The sequence below is a fragment of the Aedes aegypti genome, chromosome 2, assembly GCF_002204515.2.
Source record: "Aedes aegypti strain LVP_AGWG chromosome 2, AaegL5.0 Primary Assembly, whole genome shotgun sequence".
Taxonomy (NCBI): Eukaryota; Metazoa; Arthropoda; class Insecta; order Diptera; family Culicidae; genus Aedes; species Aedes aegypti.
Genome location: NC_035108.1, coordinates 38,667,326 through 38,682,147, shown reverse-complemented (window position 1 = coordinate 38,682,147; position 14,822 = coordinate 38,667,326).

Sequence of the window (14,822 nt, the reverse complement as noted above, 5' to 3'; positions counted from 1 at the left end):
TGGTACTAGCGCCATTTAGTGGATGCATATCTCATCAGTTTTCATTGCAAATGGTAGTTGATCTGCTGAGCAACTTTGTCGAATACACCGACTTTCTGGCACAGGGTTTCCCAACCGGTGGTCCGCAGACCCCTAGGGGGCGCGAAGCTATTTGTAAATAAATGCAGTTCTTCTGTTTTGCTTGTTTTAAATTTTGTCAGCCCCTTTTTCAAATCGATTTTAGGCAAAGTGAAAAAAATTTATCAAAGTTCTATAACACCTGTTTTACGTCATCGGTTAAGTTTGAGTATTTTTCCAGTGCGAATTTGAAAATGTAGCTAACATCTTCCCAAGAGGAACCCACAGGAAATTTCTAGCTTTAAGCTCCACACTCGACTAATTTTGCCAAATTTCTGCGAAAATTACTCATCAATTTCTTGGTTTATTATTGGCGAGTTTGGAAAATAATAAAACCATTAGCCGTTAGCGGAATTCTCTCAAATCTATCAGCAGAATCTTTTAAATCTTGTGAAAACCTTCCATGATGATTTTCAAGGAAATTAAATGTGTCTGCGGGAGTCGGAATCTTTCAACTACTTGACATGCAAGTTATTTTTTTATTTGAATTTTTGTGTTTTTCATCAACGCCTTAGAAATACTTTGGTACGCTCCTTAAAATATTCTTAGTGGGCTTAATTATTGGACCAGTGTTGGTAGACTTACACTTAAATCGCAATCATTGAGTTTTTCCAAGAAAGCAAACTCCTTTGGGGATCTATTTCGCATAGCTCACGCATGAGATTGCGATGCAAAATCACTTGCTCGCTCATGGTCAAGCCGTGAAAAATAGTTCAATAGTTCCATCAATAGTTCTAGTGTGATCCTGTTCCACCTTTAATCAACTTTGATTGTACACAGTTAAAAAATGTTACATCAATTTGCATTCAACAAAAGGACCTCCATCGCATTCGCCACAATTTTCTATCTGTTTTCAAAATTACAGGTTGGCTTCAGTATGGAAGTTACGAACAATATATCATGCAAGACATTCTTTTGTTCAAATTTAAATAACGGCTACTATATGTATTCTCTACCGGAGACGAAACAGCCAACGGCTAAAAGTCTCGATAATAAAGATAACAAAAAAAAATACTGTATGTAATTATTTTGAGGGATTCCACGGAGGCATGCAAGTCGATTCTGATCGACCATTTCAAAAATATCTGAAACTTTGCACAGTTTTTCAGTTCCATCTAAATCGTCATTTTCCGATATCAAATCTTCAAGTTGAGTCACGACTAACTTTTCAAAAGGGTGTATGTGAAAATGGTTCAAAAATATTCAAAAAGCTGCACAGCAAAAACGGTTCGTTCGATTGTTAGACAACTAAAGAAACAAAGTTAGACAACAAAATAAAGATTCAAAAAAAAAAAATACACACAGTAAAAAAATTTTTTTTTTGCATTAAAAAACATAATTTTTGCATAGCATAGCATAGCATAGACTGACTGTACATGTCAATGATTGCTACTCCGTGATTGATCGGAACTGGTAAGAATTGCACTACGATCCAAATGAATAAGGGATGGGAGTTTCCGCTTACTCTCGAAGTGCAATTTTAGCAGATCTAATATTATTGATCAATAACGGCGCCGGCCAAGTCCTTACAGTCAGTTGGGATGGGGAAGGAATGTTAGGGTGTAATGATTGTTGCTTCTAGAGACCGAGAATACCTCTGCATCTCCACAATCACCACGGGAAGGGTGTTTATTAGTGAGGGAGGAAAAGATCTGGGAGTCACCTCTGGTCGGTGATGCGATCCATGGACAAGGGGGAAATATACGACTTATATTTAAAGCTAGTTTTGTATTTTTGTCTCGAGAAGTTTTTGGAAAAAAATACGTCAACATCTATAATGTCGAACAATTCAAAAGACGTTTTTATTAATGACGAAAACTGAAAATTACATGTTTACATTTTAGCTTATATGAAACAGGAATAATGCCGACACTTGTAGTGACGAACCACACATAATTTGTTTGAAAATTACAAATGAGTATAACTGTGCATTTTGTCTCGATATGGTAGAAGTTTTAGAAAATACGTCAACATTCACAATGTCGAACAATTCAAAAGATAATTTTTAATAATGTCAAAAAGAGAAAAATATATCTCGAAAACTTATTCATATAGACTCAAGTCAAAAAAGTATACAAACTTACTCTATCGATCCTACGTGTTTCGCAGACGAAATTCTACACGTTTTGCTCTGAACCAACTCGATTTTTCACTTTTAGAATGTTAAATCTTCGGATTTACAAAACGACGAAAGTAAGATTTTCAACTTTCGCAACCTAACCACTACTTTCGCCGCCCCGCTGTATGAAGAGACAAAGTGACTTAACCACGAATCAAAACAAAACACTACTTCAGCTGATTTTACACTGGTAGAAAAACGTCGCAAGTAACTGAATGAAACGGCTTATCATTTTGTCATAAAATTGTTGTGTGAAATAAAAGGAACTCCATAGTTTTTGATCGCGAGCTCATTGTTTGCAAAATTTAAGCAATGTACACGTTGAAAAAATGTTAAAAAGGTGATTCATTTTAAAACAGTTTTAGAAGACATGTTGTGAATCTTCTGAATTAATTTTCTCAAAACCGTATGGAAGTTACTTACGTCGATTTGAAAAAGTAATCGAGATATGTATATTGAAATTGTATAAGAAAAAAGCATAATGCCGACACTTATAGTGACGAACCATACAATGTTTGTTTTAATATTACATAAAAGTTACGCTTTCAAGAAAAAATGTGTTATCATAAGCATGAAACGAACTCACCAGTTGGTAATCCATTCTCGACTGAACACAAAACTGACACTGACAGCAAAACTTCATGGCGTTCCGAAAACAAACCGTCTTGCTTGGGCCTTTTCAAATACCTGCCCAGCAAGACGCTCCAAAACAGGAAGAAAAAAAATCTCCGGCAACGAAAACACGCGCGAATCCGTGAGCAAAATCAATCGGACGACGCAAAACCGAACTGTCCTGCTTGGGCTTCACGAAGCACTCAGCATTAAAAAACATAATTTTTGTCACAAAAACTCAAATATCTCAAAACCCTATCGGAATACCAACGTAAACGGTCCATTATATTAGCTATCTACCATAAAAAATTGGTGATGGTAAGCCAATAAACAAAAAAGTTATGACATTTCAAATATTTCACAAATTTGACACTTAGTGAAATTTTTTTTTTTCATTGTAAATTTTTTTTAGGACCGCAGTTTGTTGCTGAATTTTTTGTTAAGGGTACCACATGAGGTTAACAAGTTGTTTTCATGATATTTTATTTAATTATTCATAACTATTATAGCATCTATTAGAAAGTTAGACGCGATCCAGTGTTGTGATCTAAAGTCTTGATAGTGTCATATTTTTTATTGTACGTAACTGAAGAAAAATTCTCTCAATAGTGTTGAAACCTTTTGATAAAAGAAACCTATAAGAAATCTAATATTGAAGACAAAAGCTACAAAAAAAGTTTTCTATACAGGTATACGACTAGTGTTGCTACGACCGCTCAACCGGCAACCCGGCTACCGTAGGTCAGCAGAATCCAACGACGGACAGCGTGGCTACTACAGCCAAGCGATAGATGTGTAAGGAGATGTCTGATGAATAGGTGGACAAAACAAAACAACTAGCTATTACGAAGCAAAATTGTACGGGTTGAATTTATGTGCTGAAGTAGTTTATTAGTTTTACTACACTATTTGCTGTTTTTTCTTTCAAAGTTTATACCGTATAATTCGTAAGTTATATTGAATTTATTACCAATTATGCCCAATATCTAATCGATCTATTGTGAATAGTGAAATCAGGCTAATATCGTTGGCCACCTCTAAAAATCGAGCACAGTACACCTACTGAACTCAGTGCAAATTGGTAGGTTAAAGTTGGAATACTAGAAGAGCTGAAGTCTGATTATATTTTCTATAGCCATCCTAGCGAGCCTAAGAGTGGAATCTCGCGCATTAAGCTTGAATCAGTGGATAGATCGAAAAAAGCGCACTATTATGTATGTAGAAGGTAAAATTAAAAGCTCATCTCTTATATTAATATCACTCTAATTTCTAGCTTGAAGCGTTCCATTAATAAATTTGCTCTCAAGAAGTGCGGCGTTTTGTTATGCAGTAACAACTAGTTTACCTGCAAAAAGTTTACCTCGTAGAGAACAAGGCGGGTCTATACCCAGGTGATCTAGTATACGTAAAGCAGGTCGGTTTTCTCGGCGCTGGTTTTCTCCACAAAGTTAAAATCTGATTACACCTGGGTATAGACCCGCCTTGGTAGAGAATAGACTTTGTTAATCATATTTGGGAGAAAGCGAGTAACTTCAACAACATCAAAAACATGATAGGTACATACCATGAACATACTCACAAAAAAGCTAAAAATATACTACCACTATGGTTATAAAAGATTTAATTGTAAAATTTTTCTTCAGTCAAGCAAACGACACCAAACTAGTCAGTAAAAACTTAAAAGTGATTTTGTTTATTAAAATCTAACGAGCAACATGAGTAGTCGCTTTCTCAACTGTTGCAGGCCGTTTGCAGAAAAAAAGTGTTCGAAAGAGCTACGAAATCTCACCGAAAGCACCATAGATAAACTGAAAGCGGCTGGTTATGCTCCAATGTCTACATTGAATACAAATTTACGCATTTGTACGTCCTGCCGTTTAAACGTTGACAAACGGGCAATCTGTACATCATCGGTGGATCAGGTTGCAGGAAGTTCGAAAACAACAACAACTGAGGAATTACTAGATGCACCGACAACAACTGAGGAGTTACCAGAAGTACCAAGTGCAGATAGTCTTGCCACGGTACCATCAGCGACATCTGTTTCAACAAATCAATCAGAAGATGAGTGCATCCAGAAGGTCAACATCTAACGCTTCAACGAAGGGATAGCTGGAATAAAAGTGACTCCGATTAAATGGACGAAGATGGGTTACGTCAATTATCCCGAGAAAAAATACCGTGAAATCAACGAAGCTGTACGAAGAAACCTCTTCAAATTAGGACCTGAGGATGTGGAAAATACAGACTACGATGAGGTAATTATGAATATGAAGGAAAGGTTCTCGAATCTAGCCACGACAAGGAAAGAAAAATTATTGATTTTGTCGATGCTGCCAAGCTCGTGGTCTATTCAAGACGCCATTGATGAGTTCAAAACCAATAGAAATACAGCAAAAGAGGCAAAACAATTCAAAAATAACTGTCTTGCAAACAAAAATGCTAGGTCGAGTACTTCATTAACAGATGAGACAAAAGAAAAAATAATTCAATATTTTGAAGACGATGAAGTAAGTAGAGCTATGCCTGGCCAAAAAGATTATGTATCTGTAAAAAAAGGAAAGCGTCAAGCAATCCAAAAACGATTAATGATGACTACTTTGAAAGAAGCGTATACACGCTTCAAGGAAATTAACGAAAATATTAAGGTAGGTTTTTCCTCATTTGCAAGCCTTCGTCCAAGGCAATGCAAGCTTCTATCCAATTCAGGAACACATAATGTTTGTGTGTGCACAACACACGAAAATATTAACCTAATCTTACATAGTTTGAAAAGAATCAATTCATCAAAGGATATTAAAATGTTAACTGGTAGTCTTTTGTGTGAAAATACAACATCAAATTGCTATCTACGATCTTGTTCGGATTGTCCAGATTCTTCATCATTGGAAAATACTTTATTCGCTGAGTTTGAAGAAAATTATATTGATCAGTTATCATTTGAGCAATGGGTGACCACGGATAGGTGTGACCTAGAAACTATTGTAAAACCTGTAGATGAGTTTGTGTCATTTTTTTGCTTGAAATTAGAAAGTTTAATTCCTCACGACTTTATTAAAACATAGCAATCCCGCTTTTTAAAAATACGAAAAATACATTACAAGATGGTGAATTTTTAGTCATTTGTGATTTTTCTGAAAACTATAGCTTTGTATTGCAAGATGAAGTGCAGTCCCATCACTGGAACGTACAACAAGCTACAATTCATCCATTCGTTATTTATTTCAATGGAAGTACGCAAATTGAACATTTTAGTTTTATTGTAATTTCCGAAGATTTAAGACACGACTCAGTATCTGTAAATTTGTTCATTGCCAAAATGATTAACTTTTTACGCGTTGATAAGGATAAAGAAATCAGAAAGATATATTTCATGTCTGATGGAGCAGCATCGCAGTACAAAAACCGTAAGAATTTTTCGAGCCTATGTCAATTTAAATCAAAGTACGGAATTGATGCAGAATGGCATTTCTTTGCTACGTCACATGGCAAAGGTCCTTGTGATGCTATTGGAGGAACCATAAAGCGCATGGCCACAAGAGCATGTTTAGCCAAAGAACGTGAGCATCCAATTAAAACTGCAAAAGAACTATTTGATTGGGCGAATCGCAGAAAAGAAGGAGATTTAACAAAATTATCATTTTGTTTTACTACTACTGAAGAGTACGAATTAACGGCATCAGAGCTCAGCGAGCAATATAATAACGCGAAAACGATCCAAGGAACCCAAAAATTTCACTGTTTCATTCCATTGTCAGAAAATAAAATTAAAGCAAAACTATACTCGAACTGTACTGATAATGATGCAAAAGTGTTCGATATTGTAAAAAAATTGAATAACAATAAATAAATAAATAAATAAATAAGTATTAATAAAATGTTTTCATGATCTCATAACGCATACCCAAATCTAAAACTTTTAAAGTTTATATATAACATTTAGAAACTCATCGATCATACTCTAAAAAAAATATCCTGGTGAAAAAAAAAAATATTTTCGTGTAATCTGTTAGGGGAATTAGGGGCATAATGGACACGTTAAGCAAATGTTCGTTTTAAGACCATTAAATGGCAATGTTTTTAATTTACCCCCGGCTAATTTTCAAGTTTGATGTTAGGATGGCGTGCCACATTCATTCATAGTGATAAATATCATATCATATGTCAGAAAAGCGAGATAGAAAATTGGGTCGAAAACAAGGCTGGTAAAAAGGTATCGGGGCGAAATGAACACCTGCATGAAATTTAGTTATTCCAATATATTCAATGACTATCAATCATTCCGATATGCAAAAGGGCTCTCCCTCAATCATAATAGCTAAAAAAAAATCTTTCTGGGTTCGTTACTTTGCTCAAAAATTAGATTCTTCCACGGTCTTGCTTATATGCCAATTTGAAACTGAGAAAAAATTCAAGTCAAATTTTGAAGAACAATTGAAGCAAAAAATAAACTTTTATACCGTCAAACATTTCAAATGCATTACAGATTTCATGCAGTGAATGAATTTTTGATGAAATATGCGTATTATCAGATATTGAGAGGGTGTCCATTTCTCCTCGTATGTTCATTATGCCCCTAATCCCCCTAATTCATTTTAATTTATACATATATACATATACATATAATATTTATACATATACATAATATTTATACATATAATATACATAATACTAATGAATACATGAAAACGACTTGTTTAATTCACGCAAGGCCCTTAACAATAAAATCAGCAACAAACTGCGGTTCCCGTAATAATTTACACCGAAAAAAAAAAATTTTTTTTCTACTAAATGTGAAAATTGTGACATGTTTGAAATGTCATAACTTTTTTGTTTATTGGTTTACCAATTTTTATGGTAGATAGCTAATATAATGGACCGTTTTCCCTCAAAAAATTACCTTTGTATTCCGATAGGGTTTTGAGATATTTGAGTTTTTGTGTCAAAAATTATGTTTTTTAATGCAGAGTTCTTTTTGATCCTTTGACCTTGACGCTTGCTGCTGGGCAGTGCGTCAAGAAACCCAAGTTTTTTTCTCCTTTTCGGGTCGCGCGCCTTTTTTTTCTGAGTGCTTTTATATAGCCGAGCAAACGAATGAGGCTGAGAGTGGATTGTGGCTGCACAGTGAAGGATAAAGGATCAATTGGTGAGCTCGTTTCATGTTACTATTTCTAATCTATAAAATATGTATGACTGCACATTTAATCGTTACAATTGTGGGACGTAAATATGAATTTTCAACAAACTATGAATTGTTCGTCACTGTGAGTGTCGACACAAACTCTGATTCATGAATTATTTATGTTTCACATTTTTTTTTTATTTTCAGCACACCCCATTTTACCTTTATTTTTGTAATTAAAAAAAAAACTTTGAATGGTTCGACACTACAAGTGTAGACTTGCGAAAAGTTCACTTTATTCAACAAACTTTGGATGGTTCGCCACTGTAAGTGTCGGCATAAGAATAAGAGTGTTCTATGATGTTCCAACCAATCAAGTTTTTTGTTTCTTTTCATATAAGTAAAATATAATAACACATGCTTTCGTCCTGGCAGCTGTAGGAATGTTACATTTAGGTATTTGTTCAACAAACTTTGAATGGTTCGTCACCTCAAGTGTCGGCATAATTTTCCACTACATAGAAATTGTTCATATCAAATGAAAATATTATATTTACAAATGAGCATGTATATACCTTACAAATCATTATTTATCATGGTCTAATCGCTTATCAAAGTGAATCCTGTGACCCAACGATCCTTCCCATTAACAAACATCCCTCCCAGTAACCTTTGTGGAGATGCAGAGGCAAACACGGTCTCCAAATAGCAAAGGTTACACACTAACATTCCTTCCCCCAATCCCACCTGACTGCAAGGACGTGGCCGGCGCCGTTATTGACCCTGTATAAATAGAGGCACTGAATTATGCACATTGAAGAAGATTATGGCCAATCCCAGCCAAACTTCTAGTTGATTCTTTGTGCATTTTCACTGACTTCGGTCAATCACGGAATAGCAACCATTGATATGTGTAGTCAGTCTAAGCTAAGCTAAGCAAAAATTATGTTTTTTAATGCAAAAAAAAATTTTTTTTTACTGTGTGTATTATTTTTTTTTGGAATCTTTATTTAGTTGTCTAACTTTGTTTCTTTAGTTGTCTAACAATCGAACGAACCGTTTTTACTGTGCAGCTTTTTGAATATTTTTGAACCATTTTCACATACACCCTTTTGAAAAGTTAGTCATTTAACATTTCTTGAAATTATCTTATATGGATAGAAAAACTAGTGATTTTACAGAATTGTTACAAACCTTCTTACTTGGATGAATATCGTAAAACATTTAATTAACTCATTATACGCGGTACACATGTAAAAAATATTAAAAAAAATCCACGTGTTCAGGTGAGATTCGAACCCACGACTCTTGTATGCTAGACAATTGCTTTACCAACTAAGCTACCAAGCCACTTGGTGACTCAATAATATAGAAGGTTATGAGTTTCTCGCAGATGGATCTGCAAGGCGCCGTCCACAGATTAAGTAACGATCGAAGGGGGGGTCATATGCTCGTTCGAATCCTATCGAATTTTTTTCATAATTTCTCATAATTTCTGCCAGATTGCCTTTGATCTGCTCAACCAAGGTATTTAGAAGGGAGGTAGGTCAATGTGTCAATTACAGTGTTGCGCCATATTGGAAAAATAGTTTCATAATTTCTCTCATAATTTATTCATCTTTACCACGCGTATTGATTTAGTTAATTTTAAAACCACGCGGACTGGATTACTGAACACATCAATATATGACGCAATCTAGCGGATGAATTCTTATTCAGTTTTGTCACTTATAGTCCTTGATCTGCTGAACAACTTTGCCGAAGACACCAAACTTCTAGCTTATAAGGTTATTGAGATACCGTTGTACTGATGATATAGCTAATTTTGGTACCCTGCCGTCTCGTAGATAAATTCCAGTTCCTTGGTCTTTCCGTCTTCGTTGAGGAGTAAAGTCTGCATCCTATGGATCAAGTGGTGAAACGCTGCCGTCTTATGCTGGAATGAATACAAGAATAGAACGATAAAAGCCATCATCGATAAAAAGAAAAGACAGCATGTTCCGAGTGCTTTGGCGACACTCACTCCTGTCACCAATCCCATGAAGAGAGTCTCCATCCCATACGACAGACACATAAGCAAACAGCTCCACACAAAGCTAAGGAATTTCGGAATTGATTTGGTATTTTCCAGCAGAGATAACAAACTTATGACTTCGTTAGGCTCTACCAAGGATCCGGTGAACATACTGAACAAGGCTGGTGTTTACAAAATCAGTTGTCCTCACTGCAGCAAGGTCTACGTTGGTCAAACAAAGCGGTCTCTCGATGTTATATTCAAGGAATACTTAGCGGAAATAGGAAAAGCTCAGAAGGCGATAGACAAAGGGATGACTCACGATTTCAAATCTAAGATAACAGAACATGTCTTTTCAGAAGGTCATACAATTACGACGGCCAATATCAAAATTTTGCGAAATGTTTCTTCTCCTTGGAAATTTGATTTGGCGGAGAGTCTGTAAATTTGCAAACGACGCTACCTCAATAGAGACAAGGCAACGGCAATACGTGGTTTTTCAATTTGATACCGATTCTATACCATTACCCGGAATGCAATTTACCGGAAGACCATTTACCGGAATGTACTATTACCCGGAAAAACCATTTACCCGGATGTACCATTTACCGGAATGCACCATTACCCGGAAAGCCAAATCTTGCATTTTCGACGATCTTTCATTGATGCGCAGTACAAATTATGTCACGCTAACCATGGACTTTCTCGACTCCCTCGGTTTCATAAACACTATTTCAATATACATCTCCAAACAGCTATGAACCAAACATGTTTTTCTTCTTGCCGGCTTTACGCCTCAACTGGGACAAAACCTGCTTCTCAGCTATTCTAGGAGCATTTCTACAGTTATTAGCTGAGAGCCTATGTCAACCGACCATTTTTGCATTCGTTCATAGTTTGACAAGTATGTTAGCTCTTGCTCTGAAACGTTGTCAAATATGTCAACCAGAAATAATTTTGAACCGGCGGTATTCAATTCTACCAACCTCAGCTTGATTTTTCTGAATAACTTCACTTTGCCGCAACGTAAGCCTTAAACTCTTAACGAATATCACGATACCAAAATTTGATTGATCATGTCATTTTGTTGGCGACCTAATTAGAAAAGAATCGCCTGATAAAGATAGGAAAACTTTGCCTTCAAATTCAGGCTATAAATCTAAAAATTACAGGCAAGGACAGAAAGATTGAAAAGAATTTTTTTATTTTTTTTCATGTCTGAGAATACTTGGAAGGTACCGTAATCCAGGGGGAAAATTGATCACTGGGGCTAATTTGATCAGGTCGGTACCAAGAAACATTTCCTCCCAAGGATGCTGAAGATTTTGTTGGCACTACAGACATTCCATGTTTTCTAGTTTATAGATGTCTAATGATGATTTTGAACTATTCAATTTTTATTAGGGTCAGTTTTGCATAGAAACATTCACACTTTTTGAGGGTGTGAGCAATACTGTTGGAAATGTCGATGCTAAACAATCCACTGGTGCTATGCCTACATGTCAACTTTGGTTGTTTAAAATGTTGTGTAAGCTTAAGTATGAACCACTGAACTCATTTTTGATATCATACAGCATAGCAAGTATTGTGTTTTGCTCATAAAACCGTTTATGCTATAATGCGCTTATTTCAAGGGAAATTGCCTACATTTAGGCGTATAAAGTTTAAGTTTCCAATAAGGGGTCGTCCATAAATGACGTAGCTTTTCAGGGGAGAGGGGGGTCTCGCGAATTTGTGACGATGTGTGACGAGGGGGAGGGAGGGGTCCCAGCTAGTGGACGTAGCATTTTGAATCACGTCGGTAAAATGAGAGGCGTTTTTTTCTTTGTCTGACTTATAAAGTTGGGTTCTAAAATGATGATTCAGCTTCAACACATTCCTATGACAAGATTGAAAAAATTCAAAGAAATTTTTGATTTTCTGTATTGCAATCAAACAGATTTTTTTAACACTTTGAATAATTATGTGAACATTATATTCATCTTCTTCTTCTTCTTGACATTAACGTCCCCACTGGGACAGAGCCTGCTTCTCAGCTTTGTATTCTTATGAGCAATTCCACAGTTATTAACTGAGAGCTTTCTATGCCAAAGTTACCATTTTCGCATTCGTATATCATGTGGCAGGTACGATTATACTCTATGCCCAGGGAAGTCAAGGAAATTTCCATTACGAAAAGATCCTGGACCGACCGGGAATCGAACCCAGACACCTTCAGCATGGCTTTGCTTTGTAGCCGTGGACTCTAACCACTCGGCTAAGAAAGGTCCCATTACATTATATTCATGTATTAATCAATTAATTTATAAATATATAAATTGAAAGATAAATAAATTAATTAAAAATCAAGGCTTTAAAGACTTGGAAAACATTGTTTTAGTTCTATTCATATTTTCTGTTAATGCTTATTTCTTTAAAAAACATATGATTGCTCTGGCAAATATTACATTACATTAAAACAAGATATTAATTTCGTGTATTATGCTCTCAATGTTGCAGAAGATCTCCACCCAATCAACTCATCGATTTGTTTTGATATATCAATGGTCTTGATGGAATAGCCTGAACTAAACTTGATGGAAAACCTGAACAAAAGATTTGAGTGTTATCGAAATTGTTCTCTCATTCAATTTTCATAATAACTCGGTAATTTGAAGAAAGATTATTTTTAGTATATAATTGTTGCGTTATTGGTTGTGTAAGATTATTTCAGTATGGGGATCGATAATGAAGTTAAGCTGAAATATTAATAAAGTTTAATAGCTTGTATAATAATCGCTAAGATTTTATGAACATTCCAAATATTACAAGTTTAATCTTTTCTACATCTGGCACTTGATTGCTAAATGGATTTGATTTTGGATAATAATGACGAATACATTCTCATTGAAATCCGTTTCCTAACAACGAATAATTAAAAACCAATCCTCTAATATAAATAAATGTCTTTTCAACATATTATAAAATCTATTGTACCCTAACTCGTTACTGAACCTATCAATCCAATCAAAGATTTTTTTCTTTTTTTATATCTTCAGCTGTAAACTAATTTTTCATGGTAACAACAGCAAAAGTAATACAATTTAGCAAACAACTTAAACAGGAAAAATTTCATTTAAAACTGTTTTACGAATTACTTTTTTATAAATTATAATTAAATTTATAATTAATCAATTAATAATTTTATTAATAATAAATTACTTTTGAGCGCTACTGCAAATCAAACATTTATTCGTTTGATTATCCTTACGGTTCAGTCAGTAATTAATATCAAAACATGTATTGAACTTCTGAATTCCATTATTTTGTTTTAAACCTAAGGAAAACAAATTAAATTAATGTTAGGGGGGGGGGGGGTTGCTTGATATGCTACGTATTTTCCAAGGGGGGTATCAGCATTTGTGACGAAATGCTACGAGGGGGGTGTAAAAAATCTGTGAAAACATGCTACGTCATTTATGGACGGTCCCTAAAATGGTTCAAATACTCGAGTTGTATGGATTTTGACATCATTTTCAGGTTCAGAAGACCCATATTTAGTAGATAGGAAAATTTTTGATGCTTAAACCTGCTTTGTTATATGGTAATCAATTTCGCCCCAGTGTGTCATTTTAATTTTTTGATATTAAAACTATTGTTATAATATGTTAAATATTATTTCATGAAAAGTCGGTTACATAAACTGATTAAGATCAATGGAATTGAAATTTGTTTGAAAATTACTGAGGCGTCCGATTTGAAAACGGTCTTCGGCAAAGTTGTAGCTGACTATTGTATCTCACAGTATCAACGTAGTTCTAATCCCCAAGAGCACATGGGCAAACACTATGACCGATTGAATATACTGCTTGCTTTTCCCATAGTAATTCCCATATAATCTTCAAAGGGCTTGTGCAGTCTCAGTTTTCATCCGAATGAGCTCAAACTTTGAGAGGACACTCAGAATTTGATCCAGAATCAAATGAGCGGTGTGGAGCAAAAACGTTTTTTTGAACCACTCTAATAAAGATATCTTAGACTCCTCTCTGGTGCTTATCGTTGGTAGTAGAGGGTCTTGTTTCTCGGACTCGAAAAAATCCCGGGATTCGGGATTTTATTTCAAAAAATCCCGGGATTTCCCGGGATCCCGGGACGAAAATCAAATGCTTCCAAAACTACTATGGAACGATCAGAGCGCGTATTGAAGCTTTGTTTAGGCTTATGGAGCAGTTTCACAATACCCGAACCTGTTTTCGAAGGTTAGGTTGAATTATTATAGACAAAAACAATGCTGTCTTAGATTTCATTCAACAATATTTTACCTAACTCCAGTTCAAGTCAACGGGCATTTATTATAGTTAATTTGAAACGAAAATCAATCGTGATGCATAAGGTATAGCTCTTTGACAGTTCTTCTATGGGAATGACAGCCTCGTGTTAGCACCGGTCCTCCACCGATGTCAACAAATGCATAGACAGACTTTTACATGAAAAGGCCTATTCATCCTGGAAAATTGTAAGGTACACCGGACAAACTAAAACGGGTCCGCAAAGATAAAATGGCGTCAATAAAGTTTTAAAAGTATGAATTATTCAAGCATTAAAGAATTTATTGGCAAATGGAACAAACCGCAGAGTAACCTGCTATAGTTTATTGAACATTACGTAACTCAATAAACACACAATTGAGTAAGCTAAATGCAATAACTAAAATATATTCCTGTATTAACAGTCATTGTAAAAACATGCAGCTTGTTCTGTGCCATTATTTGGAAATATTACAACAGTATTTCCTAATTCAACATGCAATTTCGGGAAATCCCGGGATTTTCGAAAATATCCCGGGATTCGGGATTTTT